General features: G+C 43.8%; 1 long non-coding RNA gene across 1 annotated transcript; it reads left to right on the top strand.

The window, feature by feature from the left end:
* The first annotated feature begins 6,667 nt into the window (after nt 1-6,667).
* LOC128311501 (uncharacterized) lies at nt 6,668-11,307 on the top strand. Its single transcript, XR_008289949.1, has 3 exons — nt 6,668-6,946; nt 8,438-9,484; nt 10,300-11,307. It is a non-coding gene; the product is annotated as an uncharacterized LOC128311501 (long non-coding RNA).
* Nucleotides 11,308-15,364: the final 4,057 nt, after the last annotated feature.

Genomic DNA, 15,364 nt, shown 5'->3' with positions numbered 1-15,364 from the left:
GTGGTGAAGTGATGTTATTGGCTACTCTGAAAGCTCAGAAACTTCAGTGGCCAATAGAGGATCCTCCTCATTGGTCCAGCAGCCCAGTAAGTGCTTCCTCCTGTACCATCAGGTGGATCTGAAATGGCAGCATTCTCTAAAATTATCTAGGAAGCTTGTTGAAAATCACGTTGCTGGGCCCCTTCTTGATGCACAAAGGCTCTGATCCCATACATGTGGCATAGGGTATGAAGGTTTTACATTTCTAATGAGTGCCAAGGTGATGTTGATGCTGCTGCATTGGGCCACCCTGCTTTGACAGGGCTAGTGTTGGAAGGGGGATTATTTAAGAATTAAAACAACACAGGTAAATCAGGAATCTGGACATACTAAAAGACATATTGTCCCAATGCGCTGAGTGGAAGGAAAGCTCGAAATAGCAGGCATCTCACCCATTCTTTCCCTCTAATTTAAATAGAATGAAACCATTCCATTTCAAGAGGAAGCTTCCAAAGGGAAAAGAGATTTTAAGTGGTAACTAGTCTACAGGTATATGTTCTCTAAGCTCTATTAAATGTGTCATGTAGTTCATAAATTACTTATTTGACCCACAAACCAGCCCCACGATAAGTAATGTGTTGCAAATATGTGATCACATTTGGCATGCTGAAATTTCGTTTTTTGAAAAATGTGTTGGCGATGCATTAATTTTACAGCAGTGTGCAATGAGTTTCAGAGGTTTGTAGAAGACAAGTGAATCCGCCCATTCCAAATGATTCTTGCTGAAATCATAAAATTAGTTACTCAAAGCCAATATTTATTAGCGACGCATACACAAATTTGCAAGACATCTCTTGGTATTTGTTGCTTTCCTTTCTTCCAGAAGGTGGATTGCTTCCTGCTGGCCTGATCTGTGGACATTGCTGTGCTTCCCGTGGAGTCACATGGAGTCACGCAGCGCTTAGTTCCCCCACCAGTGATGTGTGAAAAACATGTGCATGTTTCTTGCAGAAGATCCCATCCCCATCTCCACTGTGGCCAATTACACCAAACAGTTCAGAGAGAGTGCCTGCTCTCCTTGCCTTTGGTGACCCGAAATCCTTTGTTTTACCTTTTTGGAATCCTAATTCCATTAATGTAGTTGAAATATTTTTCCTGACCTGCTGTTTGCTGTTTTTCACCAGGCTGATTACCTCCTCCAGCGTAAACTGTCAACTTCCCAGGTTTCCCCATCAGTGATATGTGAATACTTGTGCACTTTTCAGTACAGGTCCTCTACTCCCAGCATTATGGGCCACTTAAACCAAAAATGTTTACAAAGCATGCCTCTTCTCCTTGGCTTTGCTAATCCATATTCTTTGCTTTACTTATATGGAATCGTAATTCCATTAATGTAGTGGAAATATCTCTCCTGAATCTGCTTTTGTTCTCCTTAGTAGTCGAATTCATTGCTCCTGGCCTGATTGGTGTTCTTTCCAGGGCTTCCAGGGGAACCCCATATATTATGCTTAGTAGTTTCCCCACCAGTGATATGAGAATACTTGTGCACTTTTCTGTGCAAGTCGTCTAATCCCCAGCTTCACTGTGGCCACCACAACCAGAGTTTTCAGAAAGAGCACTCATGAATGTTAGCTTTGCTGACCCACACATTTCCTGTTTAAATATTTGGAATCCCATAGTTGAAATATCTCATGTGAAACTCCTGATTTGTCTTCTTCCAGCAGGCTGATACATGCTCCAATCAGATCTGTGGACTTAAAAGTGCATCCAGGGGAGTCGCATAGATGGTGCTTAATAGATTTCCAACCAGTTATGTGTGATTATGTGTGTACATTTTGGTTAATGTCATTTCATCCCGAGCGATGCTGAGGTTGCTTACACGAAAGTATTCAGAAAGCATGTCTTCTTTCATTAGTTTTGGTAATCGATGATCTCTTGTTTCATTTTTTAAAAACTAACTCAATGAATATTGTTGAAATATCTCTCCTGAAAATGCTGTATTGTCCTCATCAGCAGGATGATGGTTTGCTGCTAGCCTGATCTGTGAAGATTCCAGGGCTTCTAGGGGAGTCCTGTGCTCTGCATATTGTTTTTAAAGTGATGAATTGTGGAATACTTGTGTACTCTTTGGTACATGTCACCTCCTGGAAATTTGGCTGTTGCTGCATAAAGCAATGTCTTTAGACAAGGTGTCTGCTACAGTTGGTATAGGCGATCGGTGGTCCATTGTTTCATGTCTTTGAATCCTAATTCCATTGTTATTGTTGATATATCTCCACGGAAACTGCCGGCTTGGCCTTTTCTGCAGGTTGACTACTTGCTACTGGCTTGATATGTGGACTTTCCAGTGCTTCTCAGGGAGGCCCATGTGTCAACCTGTTGTTTTAGCACTGCTAAAATGTGAGTACTCATAAACTCTCGGGGCAGCTCGCCCCATGGTAATCCATGCTATTGCTGCATAAACCAATGTCTCCAGACAAGATGTCTGTTGCCATTGACATGGGCCATGTATGGTCCTGAGTTTCATATCTTTGAAATCCTCATTCCGTTGATATTGTTGATATATCTCTCCTGAACCTGCTGTCTCTGCCTCTTCTGCAGGCTAATTGCTTGCTACTGGATTGATATGTGGACTCTCCAGTGCTTCTGAGGCAGGCCTGTGTGTCTACCTATGGTTTGAGCGCTGGTGAAATGTGAGTACTTGCGTATTCTCAGCACATGTCGCCCCGTGTCAGTCTACGCTGTTGCTGCATTAACCAGTGTCTTCAGACAAGGTGTCTGCTACGATTGGTATGTGCACTCTATGCTCTTTTGTTTCATGTCTTTGGAATCCTCATTCCATTGATATTGTTGATATATCTCCTGCTGTCTTGGCCAATCCTTCAGGCTGATTGCTTGCTGCTGGCCTTGTCTGTGGACTTCCCACTGCTTGTGTTGGAGGCCCATGGGCCCCTTATAGTTTTTGCAGAATGAATTGTGAATACTAGTATACTCCTCTTCACATGTTCCCCATTGGAAATTTTGCTGTTGCTGCAAAAGGCAATGTGATTAGACAAGATGTCTTCAATGAGTCATATAGGCAATATATGGTTCGTTGTTTCATGTCTTTGGAATCCTCATTCCATTGGTATTGTTAATATCTCTACACTGAAACTGCTGACATGGCCTCTTCTACAGGCTGATTGCTTGCTGCTGGCTTGATCTGTGGACTCTCCAGTGCTTCTGAGTGAGGCCCATGTGTATACCTGTTGTTTTAGCACTGGTGAAATGTGAGTACTCGTGTATTCTCCATGCATGTCACCCCATGGTAATCTATGCTAGTGCAGCGTAAACCGATTTCTTCACACAAGATGTTTGCTACCATTGGCGATATATGGTCCATTGTTTCATGTCTTTAGAATCCTCATTCCATTCATATTGTTGCTATATCTCCACTGAACCTGATGTCATGGCCTATATTCAGGCTGATTGCTCGCTGCTGGCCTTATCTGTGGACTTTGCACTGCTTTTGGTGGGGGCCTGTGGGACTCCTCATTGTTTTCATAGAATGAATTGTGAATACTCGTGTACTCCTCGGTACATGTCACCCCATGGAAATTTGGCTGTTGCTGTGAAAAGCAATGTCATTGGACAAGATATCTGCTATGATTGGTAAAGGCAATCTATGGTTCATTGTTTCATGTCTTGGAATCTGAATTCCATTGGTATTGTTGATACATCTCCACTGAATATGATGACTTGGTTTCTTCTGCAGGTTGATTGCTTGCTCCTGGCTTAATATGTGGACTTTCCAATGCATCTCAGGGAGGCCTGTGTGTCTACCTATTGTTTTAGCACTGGTAAATTGTGACTACTCGTGTACTCTTGGGGCAGGTCGCCCCATGGTAATCCATGCTGTTGCTGTGTAAACCAATGTCTCCAGACAAGATGTCTGCTATCATTGGTATAGGAGATCTGTGGTCCTTAGTTTCATATCTTTGGATCCTCGTTCCATTGATATTATTGATGTATCTCTCCTGTACCTGATGTCCCTGCCTCTTCTGCAGGCTGATTGCTGGCTGCAGCCTTGGTCTTTGGAATCTCCAGTGCTTCTGAGGCAGGCCCATGTTTTCCCTATTGTTTTAGCACTGGTGAAATGTGAGTACCTGTGTCTTCTCAGTGCATGTTGCTCCATGGAAGTCTACGCTGTGGCTGTGTAAACCGATGTTTTCAGACAAGGTGTCTGCTACCATTGGTATAGGCGATCTATGCTCCGATGTTTCATGCCTTTAGTGTCCTCATTCCATTGATATTGTTGATATATCTCCACTGAACCTGATGTCTTGGCCTGTCCTTCAGGCTGATTGCTTGTTGGTGACCTTATGTGTGGACTTTCCACAGCTTTTGGCAGAGGCCCGTCGGACTCCTTATTGTTTTCGCAGAATGATTGTGAAGACTCGTGTACTCCTTGGTATGTGTCGCCCCATGGAAATTTTGCTCTATTTGCATAAAGCAATGTCATTGGACAGGATGTCTGCTACCATTGGTATGGGCAATCTATGGTTCATTGCTTCATGTTTGGAATCCTAATTCTATTGGTATTGTTGATATGTGTCTCCTGAACCTGCTGACTTGGCCTCTTCTGCAGGCTGAATGCTTGCTACTGACTTGATAGGTGGACTTTCCAGTGCTTCTGAGGGAGGCCTGTGCATCTACCTACTGTTTTAGCACTGGTGAAATGTGAGTACCTGTGTATTCTCACTGCATGTTACCCCATGGCATTCTAGGCTCTTGCTGCATAAACCAATGTCTTCAGACAAGATGTCCGATACCATTGGTATAGGCTATCTATGGTTTGTTGTTTCATGTCTTTGGAATTCTAATTCCATTGATATTGCTGATATATCTCCACTGAACCTGCTGACCTGGCCTCTTCAGGAGGTTGATTGCTTGCTGTGATTGCACGCTGTTGCTGCATAAACCAACGTCTCTAGATAAGATGTCTGCTACCATTGGTATAAGTGATCTATGGTCCCTAGTTTCATTTCTTTGGAATCCTCATTCCATTGATATTGTTGATATAGCTCTCCTATATAGCTCTCCTTGGGACCTGCTGTCCCAGCCTCTTCTGCAGATTGATTGCTTACTCCTGGCTTGATCTCCAGTGCTTCTGAGGGAGGCCTGTGTGTTTACCTACTGTTCTAGCACTGGTGAAATGTGAGTACCTGTGTATTCTCGATGCATGTCACCCCATGGCATTCTATGCTGTTGCTGCATAAACCAATGTCTTCACACAAGATGTCCGATACCATTGGTATAGGCGATCTATGGTTTGTTATTTCATGTCTTTGGAATCCTCATTCCATTGATTTTGTTGATATATCTTCACTGAACCTACTGTCTAGGCCTGTCCTTCAGGCTGATTGCTTGCTGCTGGCCTGAAGTGTGGACTTTCCAGGTCTTTTGTCGGAGATCCGAGGGACTCTTTATTGTTTTCACAGAATGAATTGTGAATACCCGTGTACTCCTCGATATATGTCACCCCATGGATTTTGCTATTGTTGCAAAAAGCAGTGTCATTAAGTTGTGTGCTACCATTGGTATAAGCCACCTGTGTTTTGTTGTTTCATGTCTTTGGAATCCTAATTCCATTGATATTGTTGCTATGTCTCCACTGAACTTGCTGTGTTGGCCTGTCCTTCAGGCTGATTGCTTGCTGCTGGCCTTATCTGTGGACTTTCCACAGCTTTTGGCAGAGGCCCGTGGGACTCATTGTTTCTGCAGAATGAATTGTGAAGACTCGTGTATTCGTCGGTACATGTCGTCCCTTGGATTTTGCTCTTGCTGCGGAAAGCAATGTCAATAGAAAAGATGTCTGCTAACATTGGTATAGGCAATCTTTGGTTCGTTGTTTCATGTCTTAGGAATCCTCATTCCATTGGTAGTGTTGTTATGTCTCCTCTGAAACTGCTGATATTGCCTCTCATATAGGTTGATTTCTTGCTACTGGCTTGATCTGTGGACTCTCCAGTGCTTGTGAGGGAAGCTCGTGCATCTACGTATTGTTTTAGCACTGGTGAAATGTCAGTACTTGTGTATGCTTGGGGCAGGTCGCCCCATGATAATCCATGCTGTTACTTCAGTAACCAATGTCTTCAGACAAGATGCCTATGTTACTTTCATGCATGTGTCTATATCTCTTGGGGCACATAGAAACATGTTCCCTGCATGTCATTTATTAAAACCTATTTGTTGTGAGGTTACAGTGGGTTAGTCAGGCTCTCAAAGTTTGAGTTGCTCTGGATGTGGAAAGCAACAGCACCTCCTACGTGACAGTTTGCCCCCACATTCTAATAGCCACAAGCATAAGTGGAGGGGGCCTGCATCTTTGAAAGGGAGGTTTTGGGTTATCTCGCGATGGACACAACGCAAATGGGTTCTGCAGGCAATAGCTTACCTCTCCACCCGGGGATAGAGGAGCGTTGATGTGGATGAACTTGAAAGAAGAATTGGAGAGGGTCCTTTCTGTGCAGTGGTTCTCTTCTCCAACCTCATGAGAAAGGGAAGGCATCCATCTGCTTGCCCGTCGTTTCAGGGCAAGAGCAGGAGGCTTCAGGAAGTCTGACCCAGTGAGGCCAGCTCCGTGTTATACTCATTGCAGACACAGTGAGTGCGCGACTGGGTGAGTGGCTTTTAGTCTTCTAAAAAAAAAAAAAAAAAAAAGAAGCTACCCTAGGAAATCCCGTAGACCTGAAATCCCTGGTCAAATGTGGGATCCCACTTCACATGGGAGGTCATCCTTCATTAAAATTTCCTCCGAGAACAACCCAGAGGTTCCAAAACGCAGAGGGAACCAAAGGAAGTTCCATAGGTGGCCATTCACGCGTGCTCCCCACAGACCCATAGAATGAGCGGAAGACGCGCGTTGAATGCTCTGGTGCCTCAGACTACAGAATCAGTGGAGACCCTCCGGATTCAAAGTGGCACAGTAAGTGTTCTCCCAGGTGGTGAATGGTCATTTTCTCAAACATGCGCGTTTACTGCAGTTGTGGAAGGAGGATTGCTGGACCCCTTCCTGTACTCTCCATGTTTAAGACTCAGTAGGTCTGAGTGGGCCTTGGATGTTGCACGTTTAACACGTGAACAGCTGATATTATGTAGGCCAGTGTGACTGTTGCCCTCGGTTGACTGCCGGGGGGCACACGAGGCTCCCGTGGAAATGGAAGATAGGAGAGAAGCAGACCAGGGTGGGTATGTCAGGGACTGAGAGATTCCCGAGCCGGGATCTGAGGGCGGAGTGTCAGGCAGAACACCAGAGTAGCACACAATCTCACCATGGTCTTGAGAAATTCAAGAATTCCTGTATGTCCAAGCCTATAATGGGAGGTAGAAGGTTCAATTCAATTCAGTTCAATTCAGTTAAAATATGTATATCCTTGATGTTTTCTGTTATGTATGTGTTGATTACACGTAATTGAATGACACTTCCCCCCATACCCTGGCGGGGCGGGGCGCGGGGGAGGAGGACAGGAATCTGTTTCTCCATCCTCTATGCCCCAGGCCAAGAGGCGGGCCAGTGTGAGGTGGACTCCTGAGATTTCTGGAAACTAGGTCTTTTCCCTACTGGGTAAATTTACACTTAGCCAGGATAGGCAGAGAGCAGAGGCTCTCAAACCAGAGATCAGATTGCCAGCACGAGCAGCCCATACACCTGTTGCCCTGGGACACCACCCCTCAAGGTAACCCAAATTTCAGTGTGGGGGAGATAAACAAAATCAATTAATCAAACAAACAAACATACTTCATGTGTGTGTGTGTGTGTGTTTTAAATGACTTCCCAGAGGACTTCTATTAGCAGAAAATATGGATTGAAATGAGTGAAAGGGGAAGGAACTACTGCAAGCTTGGCCCTCATTAAACTCCCTGGTGTGCTTTTCAAGTCCACATTGTTTGTGCCCCGCTCCTCCCTCAGAGTGTCCCACTGGGTAGGTCTGGGTGGAAAGAGTGAGCATTTCTTTATCTAAGAGGTGCCCAGATGTCGCTGACCCGAGGACCACACTTTGAGAATCACAGCTCTGCTCCACGAGTTAAGGTCTGAACAAGGCAGCGAGAAAAGTTGCTCTGCTTCCGAAGAGAGAATAGTCGAGAGAGTTTAAAAACAAGGAGAGACACACAGACAGGCAGACAAACACACACCCACCCCCCCTAAACCCATAGAATTCTCCCATTCCCGAGGTCTTCCAGGGAAGTCTGTCTTCCACGGAGTGTCTACATATTCACAGGTGAGAGCATTTCCCGTTCACGTGACGTTAATGCTTTGGGGCGTTGCCTTTTGAGAAAAACTGCTGTAGCTCACTCACTGTCCTCTGAAAAGTTTAGACGGAGTGTGAAGTGTGGGTGGATGACTAGCAATGAGAGCTACCTACCATGTTGTGGACCACAAGTTGTACTGAGGCTTTTATTTTTCATGTCGTTTCAGTTTCTCTTCCAGGGCCAGGTCTTGAAATATGACCCGTGTGCCAGTATTAGGAACTGAGGGTCTGAAAGAAGCTTCCCGGGGTCACAGGGTAAACAAGTGTCAGAGCTCTGACAGACACTTAGAGGGCGAGGACCCAGAACCTGTGCTCTTGAGCTCCTGTGCTCTTGAGGAGGAGGTTGCCCACCAGGTGGACGTGCCTGGCCGATGTCCTTCTGGGCAGGGAATCGTCTTGTCCATGGTCTGTCTGAGGCCACGGCAGTATGCAGCCACTACTGCTTTGTGGTCACTTCGGGCCCTGCCTCCTCTGCTCTCGGAAAGGACATGACACCCACCCAGATTGCTCACGGCTAGAGGCGTTGTGCATAAAGATCTGGTGGGTCAAATACAGCCCCGAAAGCCTGCATCAAACTGGATGTTGAAAGCACTAGTTCCTCTGTGTGAGCGTCTCGCCAGAGACCTGCCAACGCTAAAAGCAGAAGTTGGGGAGTGTTCCGTTCCCACATTCCGAAGTGAGGTGTGGGGCAGTCTTGCCAAAACCTGGCCAGAAGGCGTCCTGCGGACATTCACTCTTCGCTCAAGGAGGGGATGTCAAAGAACCGATGTGCAGCAAGGCGGGGGAAAGACTCTTTTCAGACTGTGGCCACCCTATCAGGCATTTTACCCCAGCTCAGGAGGGAAGGAGAAACACGGACTTCCCTTGGTTTCAAGCCAAATGCAGGGGGCTTCAGAGAATTGCCCCCATGAGGGCCAGCCCAGCAGTCCACTCACTGCAGACACAGTGAGTGGTCTTCAAACCCGTGAAGGAAAAGATGCTCTCTGAGAAAGGCTGTGGTCCAAAGAGGGCTGTTTGGATGTCTGCTCCAAGGTAGCACTGGAGAAGACCCCTTATGGACGCCTGTGAGAATGACCAGGTGCTCCCACTTGTGGCGGTTTCACCTGGAAACTTTGGGCTTCTAGAACAAGGTGGCGATGTGATATCAGCTGCTCCAGAGGCTCAGAAACCTCCGTGGCCACAGGAGGATCCTCTTCATTGGTCACAGTGGCCTAGTAAGTGGTTGCTCCCGTGCTGTTAGGTGGTGCACGTCTAGTGGTAGCATGCATCCTGATCACCTGGGAGGCTTGTTGGAACTCACACTGCTGGTCCCCTGCCCCACCCCCACATTGTCCCACCCGGTACATGAGGGGTGGGTGTGTATGTGTGTGTGTGTGGGGGGGGGGGGCGGGTTCTGTATTTCTCCTGAGTGCCTAGAGGACGTTGACGCTGCTGCATTGGGCCACTCTTACTTTATCTTCTGGGGCTCGTGTTGGAAGAGAGGTTATGCTAGAACTTCATCAACATAGGTGAATTAGGAAGCTGGACATTCCTGAGGGCACATGGTCTGAGTGCCCTTAGTGTCAGGAATGCCCGGATAGCAGGTATCTCAGCATTTGTTTTCCTCTAATATAAATGGGATGAAAGGATTTCATTTCAAGAGGAAGAAACGGGAATTCCAAAAAGAAATGGGATTTTAAATTGTAACTAGTTGACATGTATATATTCTCTAAGCTCAGTTAATTGTGTCAAGTAGTTAAGAAATTGCTCATCTAACCCACAAACCAGCCCCCCAGATCTGTATTGGTTGCAACTGGCTGGTCCCATGGGCCATGCGGAAATTTTGGTTAGTGAGAAACGTGGTCGCAATGCATTAATTTTGCAGCCGTGTGCAGCAAGTTTCAGAGTTCGTAGAAGAGAAGCGAATCTGCCTATTCGGGATGATTCTCATCGACTCATTGAATTAGTTACTCCAAGCCGGTATTTACTAGTGACACATATGCCTGTAGGCAAGACATCTCTTGCTATCTGTTGCTTTCCTTTCTTCCAGAAGGTGGATTGCTTCCTGCTGGCCTGATCTGTGGACATTGCTATGCCTCCCGTGGAGTCCCAGGGGTCACGCAGCACTTAGTTCTCCATGAGTGATGTGTGAAAACATGTGCATGTTCTGTGCAGAATGGCTTATCCCCATCTCCACTGTGGCTGCTTGAACCAGAGTGTTCAGGAAGTGTCCTCCTCTTCCTGGCTTTGTTGATCCGTATTCTTTGTTTTATGTATTTAGAATCCTATTTCCACACACATCATTGAAGTATGTCTCCTGAACCTTGTGTCTCCCCCTTTTCAGCCGGCTCTTTGGTTGCTCCTGGTCTGATGTGTGAACTTTCCAGGGATTCCAGGGGTTCCCCGTGGGTGGTTCCCACTTACTTGTTTTCCCACCAGTGTTGTGTGAGAATGAGTGTATGTTTTAGAGCATGTGCTCTCATTGTTAGCTCCATCATGGCCCCTCAAACCGAAGTGTTCAAAGGAGCACCTGTTCTGATTGCCTTGCTGATCCATGATCTTTTGGTTTTAAGTATTTGGAATCCTGATTCTATTAATGTATTTGAAACATCTCCATTTCTTGACTCTATTTGGTGAAATAGCTTAAGGTGTTAATTAAGGTGAAGTGAGGTCATTAGGGTGGGGCCTTAATATGTAAGGAACACTGGCCTTAAAAGGAGAGGAAAGGGACACCTGGGTGGCTCAATCCATAGATCATGTGGCTCTTGATCTTGAGATCATCACTTCGAGCCCCATGTTGAGCACAGGTCTTACTTAATCAAAAAAATAACTAGGTAAATACATAAATATTTGAAAAAGAAGAGCAAGTGACACCATAGATCTCTTTCCGTGTGTACACACAGGAAAGGCCATGTGTAAATGCAGGGAGAAGGCAGCCTTGTGCAAGCCAGGGAGAGAGGCTTGTCTAGAAACTTACCCTGCTAGCACTTTGATTTTGAACTTCCAGTCTGCAGAAGTGTAAAAAAATACATTTCTAACGTTTACACCATGTTTTGTGTGGCATTTTTTATTGCAGACTGTGCGAATAGTACGTGGGATTATATACTTGACATCAGCTGACTACATCAGTTATAAAAAGTCATCAGTGATAGTTCACCCGAAGGTATACAAACTGGTAATGAATTTTTAAAATGCTAGTGAATTTATCCTCATAAACAGTCTCTTTCTGCATTTTCTCAATTATGGTGATATTTCCATAGTAAAGACCACCTTGCCTGTCCTCTGCATAGCCAAAACATATTCATACCTCCTTTCCTACACTGATCTTATCCACTACTTTAAAAGCAAAATAAGCCTAACACATTTCTCACACTGTAGTTTAAATAATCATTTTAAAATGGAAATCTGATTGTGTCAATACTCTGCGTCCATGTCTTTATTGTTCTCCATCCAGTATATTATTATATTTATTATCTGCCTTTTCTTAACTCCCTCACTATATGTGCACTATCTCCCTGTGGGACTCAGCTATATTAAATGAAACAAATACAGAATTTAAACGAACAGTTGTTAAAGGGTGATGCTAAGATACGCAGAATACAATCCAGAAAGAACAGCTGTGGAATTTCAGAGTTAAATAGTTTGAATAAAACAGGCTCAGGATCCTCCTAACCCAGTACGTGAAGTGAAAAGAAAAGTGTCTAGGTTTTCTCGCTGTAACCTTAAGGCAGGATATGTTTCTCAGTCATCTCCACATCACTGCCTTCCAAGACAGTGTCTGTCTCAATAAATGCTCTTAAAAAAGATTAAGGAGCTGTCATTCCACTAGGGAAACACATAGAAAGTTTGGGATGATAGCTAAGAGAGAGGTGGAAAGTCTGCCTCCCTTTGTCACAAAAGAGTCTAGGCTTGTTCTGTCTACACGTACGACTTCAGCAGAGCTGATCTTCATTAATACTTTTCCAATTCCTATATTCTAATTTCAGTGTTCTGACATTTCTTTCACTTAATTCTGCCTTTAATTACAATTATGGCTCTTTCTCCTCAACTAATAACCCCTGGGTGAGTGGGACTAAGAATCTCTTCCCTGGAGTTCAGCACTTCATAGATGATTATCATATGTTTACTGAATAAAAAGCAGAGAAAGCAAAATTTTTTTATAATTTGTATTACATTGGAAGCAAAGATTTCTGTTCCCTGACAACCACCATGGACACAGTTTTTGAGGAGTGTTTGAGCATGTAATATTTACAATGTCTAAAATAGACAAGTAATTAGTACAGAATTGTTCAAGAACCTAATACAAATTAAGAAAATGCACATAATCTCTGATAGAAAAATAATCAACTTATAGAATTAGAAATCCAAAAAGTGCAAAAAGCATTGGCAAAGCTGTTCAGAGGACAGAGCTAATCACAAAAATTGTTACTGAAATAACAAATTAATAGTAATTTGTAATAAGAATGGGTTGGCAACATTGAAGAAGCCGGATATTGCCACATTTTGGAGCAGTTGTAGTGCTACAGGTGCAGCTATTCTGGAGAGTAATCAAGTGCTACATTGTCAAATGAAATAAATATGACCTAGACTTCAGCCATTCTACTATGGATATTTCCCTGGAAGAATCTTAGGTAGGTCCATGAGCAGACTTAAAGGATCACGCACATTGCTTCATTATTGGTACAGCATCGGAAACTACTGGTGTGTGCCTCACTGGAAGAGTATATGGCAAAGAACTTTTGGATATAATCGACCCATTATTCAGTAGTTAGAAACAACTGATTAGAAATGCATGTAGCAATGCAGATGAATCTTAAAAATGAGGCTCAGTGAAAAATTCCATTTACATAAGTTAAAAATACATGCTTATAAAATAATAATACATATTTTCCAATAATATGCTTAAGCCAAAAGTTAAGCATAAAATACATTACAATTGATGAGAGGAAGGATGGGATCCAGGCTTAGAGATGTAAGGGGAATTTCTTTTCAAGTTTACTGAATATGATTCTCAAATGGGTGTGTTTAACATAAGAATATCAAATTTTTGTAACTTTTTGTCTATATATATCCAAAGCGAGTCAGGGTTTCAATGGAAATTGTGTTTGCGTATATGTAGGCATACATATCAGTAGCTTTGTGATTACTACTACCCAGGGAACAGTTTTCTGTGTTCTCGACATGCCTTTTAGACTCTGGGTTTTATAGAGTTCTATACCCCCTGAAGTTTGAAAAATCATCTCTGTGAATGGTGCTGGTGCTTTAAGTATTCAGTTTGTCAGTCCAGATTTTGCTTCTGAACTTTGCAAGGTGCTGAGGGTGACAAGGTTACATGGTGGAGTGAAGGCTTCTGGCTGTGATCAGAATCTTTTCCTGTCCCTGCTTCCACTCTCTACAGAAGCTCCTGTCGTTGAATGAATATGCATTAGAGAGACCCAGCCTAATGCTCTGTAATGGCCATGGTTGAACTCTGAAGACTTGCCACAGCCAGAGAAAGCATACACAGCAGGACATGGGTGGAATGGGTGGAAAAGCAAGTATCATCTCAGGACTAGAAAAACCATCTGTCATGAAATTCTTCCCGCTGAGTTCACACTGAGTATGTAGTGAGGCCAAAAAATCTAAACGAATTTATTCTTCATTTTATAGGCCTAGCAGATGATTGCTGTGCAGTTAAAGAAAAATATACTTGGCCATCACTATTTGTGTTCTCCTAGTCACTGGTTCTCAACGGGCACAGGTTTGCTCCCCAAGAGACATTTGCCAGTGTTTGAAGACATTTTTGGTCGTCTCAAGTAGCTGGCTTCTAGCAGGTAGAACCCAGGATGCTGGTAAACATCCTGTAACACACAGGACAGTCTCCACAAAAATAGTATTATTTGGCCCAGTATATCAGTAGTGAATAGAGTTGAAAACCTCTGCCCTGAGCTAAAAGGTTAAGTATATCAAATGAGCCCAGAGTGCCCACACACTCTGAACGGCAACTTTTACCTCATTTGACCTTGCTTGGACTGCTCTTCTAAAGGTACCCACCTGGTTTCCTCTCTCTTCTTTCAGGTTCTATGTCAAATGAGGCCTTCTCAGTGAGACTTTCTTTGACCAACTTATTAACATTGGAATTCTTATTTCACTCCTTAAAAAGCCCTATCCATCTCCTTTGCCTTATTTTTACTCCATATACTTACTGTCTCGTGGAATAGGCTTTACTTATTTATTTAATTTCGACATAGCTCTACTAAAATTCAAACATTTTTAAAATTTATTTTATTTATTTATTATTTATTTATTTATTATTAATTAATTTAATTAATTTATTTATTTTGAGAGAGAAAGCGAGCAGGGGAGGGGCAGAGAGAGAGGGGCAAGAACCCCAAGCAGGTTCTGCACTGCCAGCGCGGAGCCTGACGGGGGCCTCGATCTCATGAACCATGAGATCATGACCTGAGCCGAAATCAAGAGTCAGACGGTTGAACGAATGAGCCACCCAGGTGCCCCTAAACAATGTTTATTATTACTGGATCCCCAGTGGTGTGAGGAGCGCCTGACACAGAGTAGGTGCTCAATAATTTCTTATTGAACAAATGAATAAACTCAGTCCCAAGAATCTTAATTCAAATACAGATGTGGCATCTTTTTTAAGTGTATGCAGTTTCACTAAGTCTTGAGATAATACTGTTGATGGCATGAGCTTACCCTATTTTTTTAAAAAATATTTTTAGAGAGAGACTTCGAGAAACAGAGGGGGAGAGAAAGAGTCCCAAGCACAGACAGCATGGAGCCTGACACAGGGCTCGATTTCCCAAACTGTGAGATCATGACCAGAGCCGAGATCCAGAGTCAGACACTTAACGGTTGTCTGAGCCACCCAGGCTCCCCAAACTTACCCTACGTCCTTATTCCCTTTTCTTTACAGCAAAGACTCAGGAAAATGGGAAGCTCCTCAAGCTTGGCTTCTGAAGATTCAGAAAAACATAAAGTCATTGTTCGCATTTAAGTGTCATATTCCATTAAATTTCTTACAATTATTAACGTCTTAATGGAGCACCTAAACTGGAAAAGATTTTTTTAAAAACAGATTTTAGTTTTCAGTCCTGGTTTTGTGCCAGAGAAAGCCA

This window comes from Acinonyx jubatus, chromosome X, assembly GCF_027475565.1.
Source record: "Acinonyx jubatus isolate Ajub_Pintada_27869175 chromosome X, VMU_Ajub_asm_v1.0, whole genome shotgun sequence".
NCBI lineage: Eukaryota > Metazoa > Chordata > Mammalia > Carnivora > Felidae > Acinonyx > Acinonyx jubatus.
Note: the sequence above shows the minus strand (reverse complement) of the source record. Positions and strands in the feature narration are given on the sequence as shown.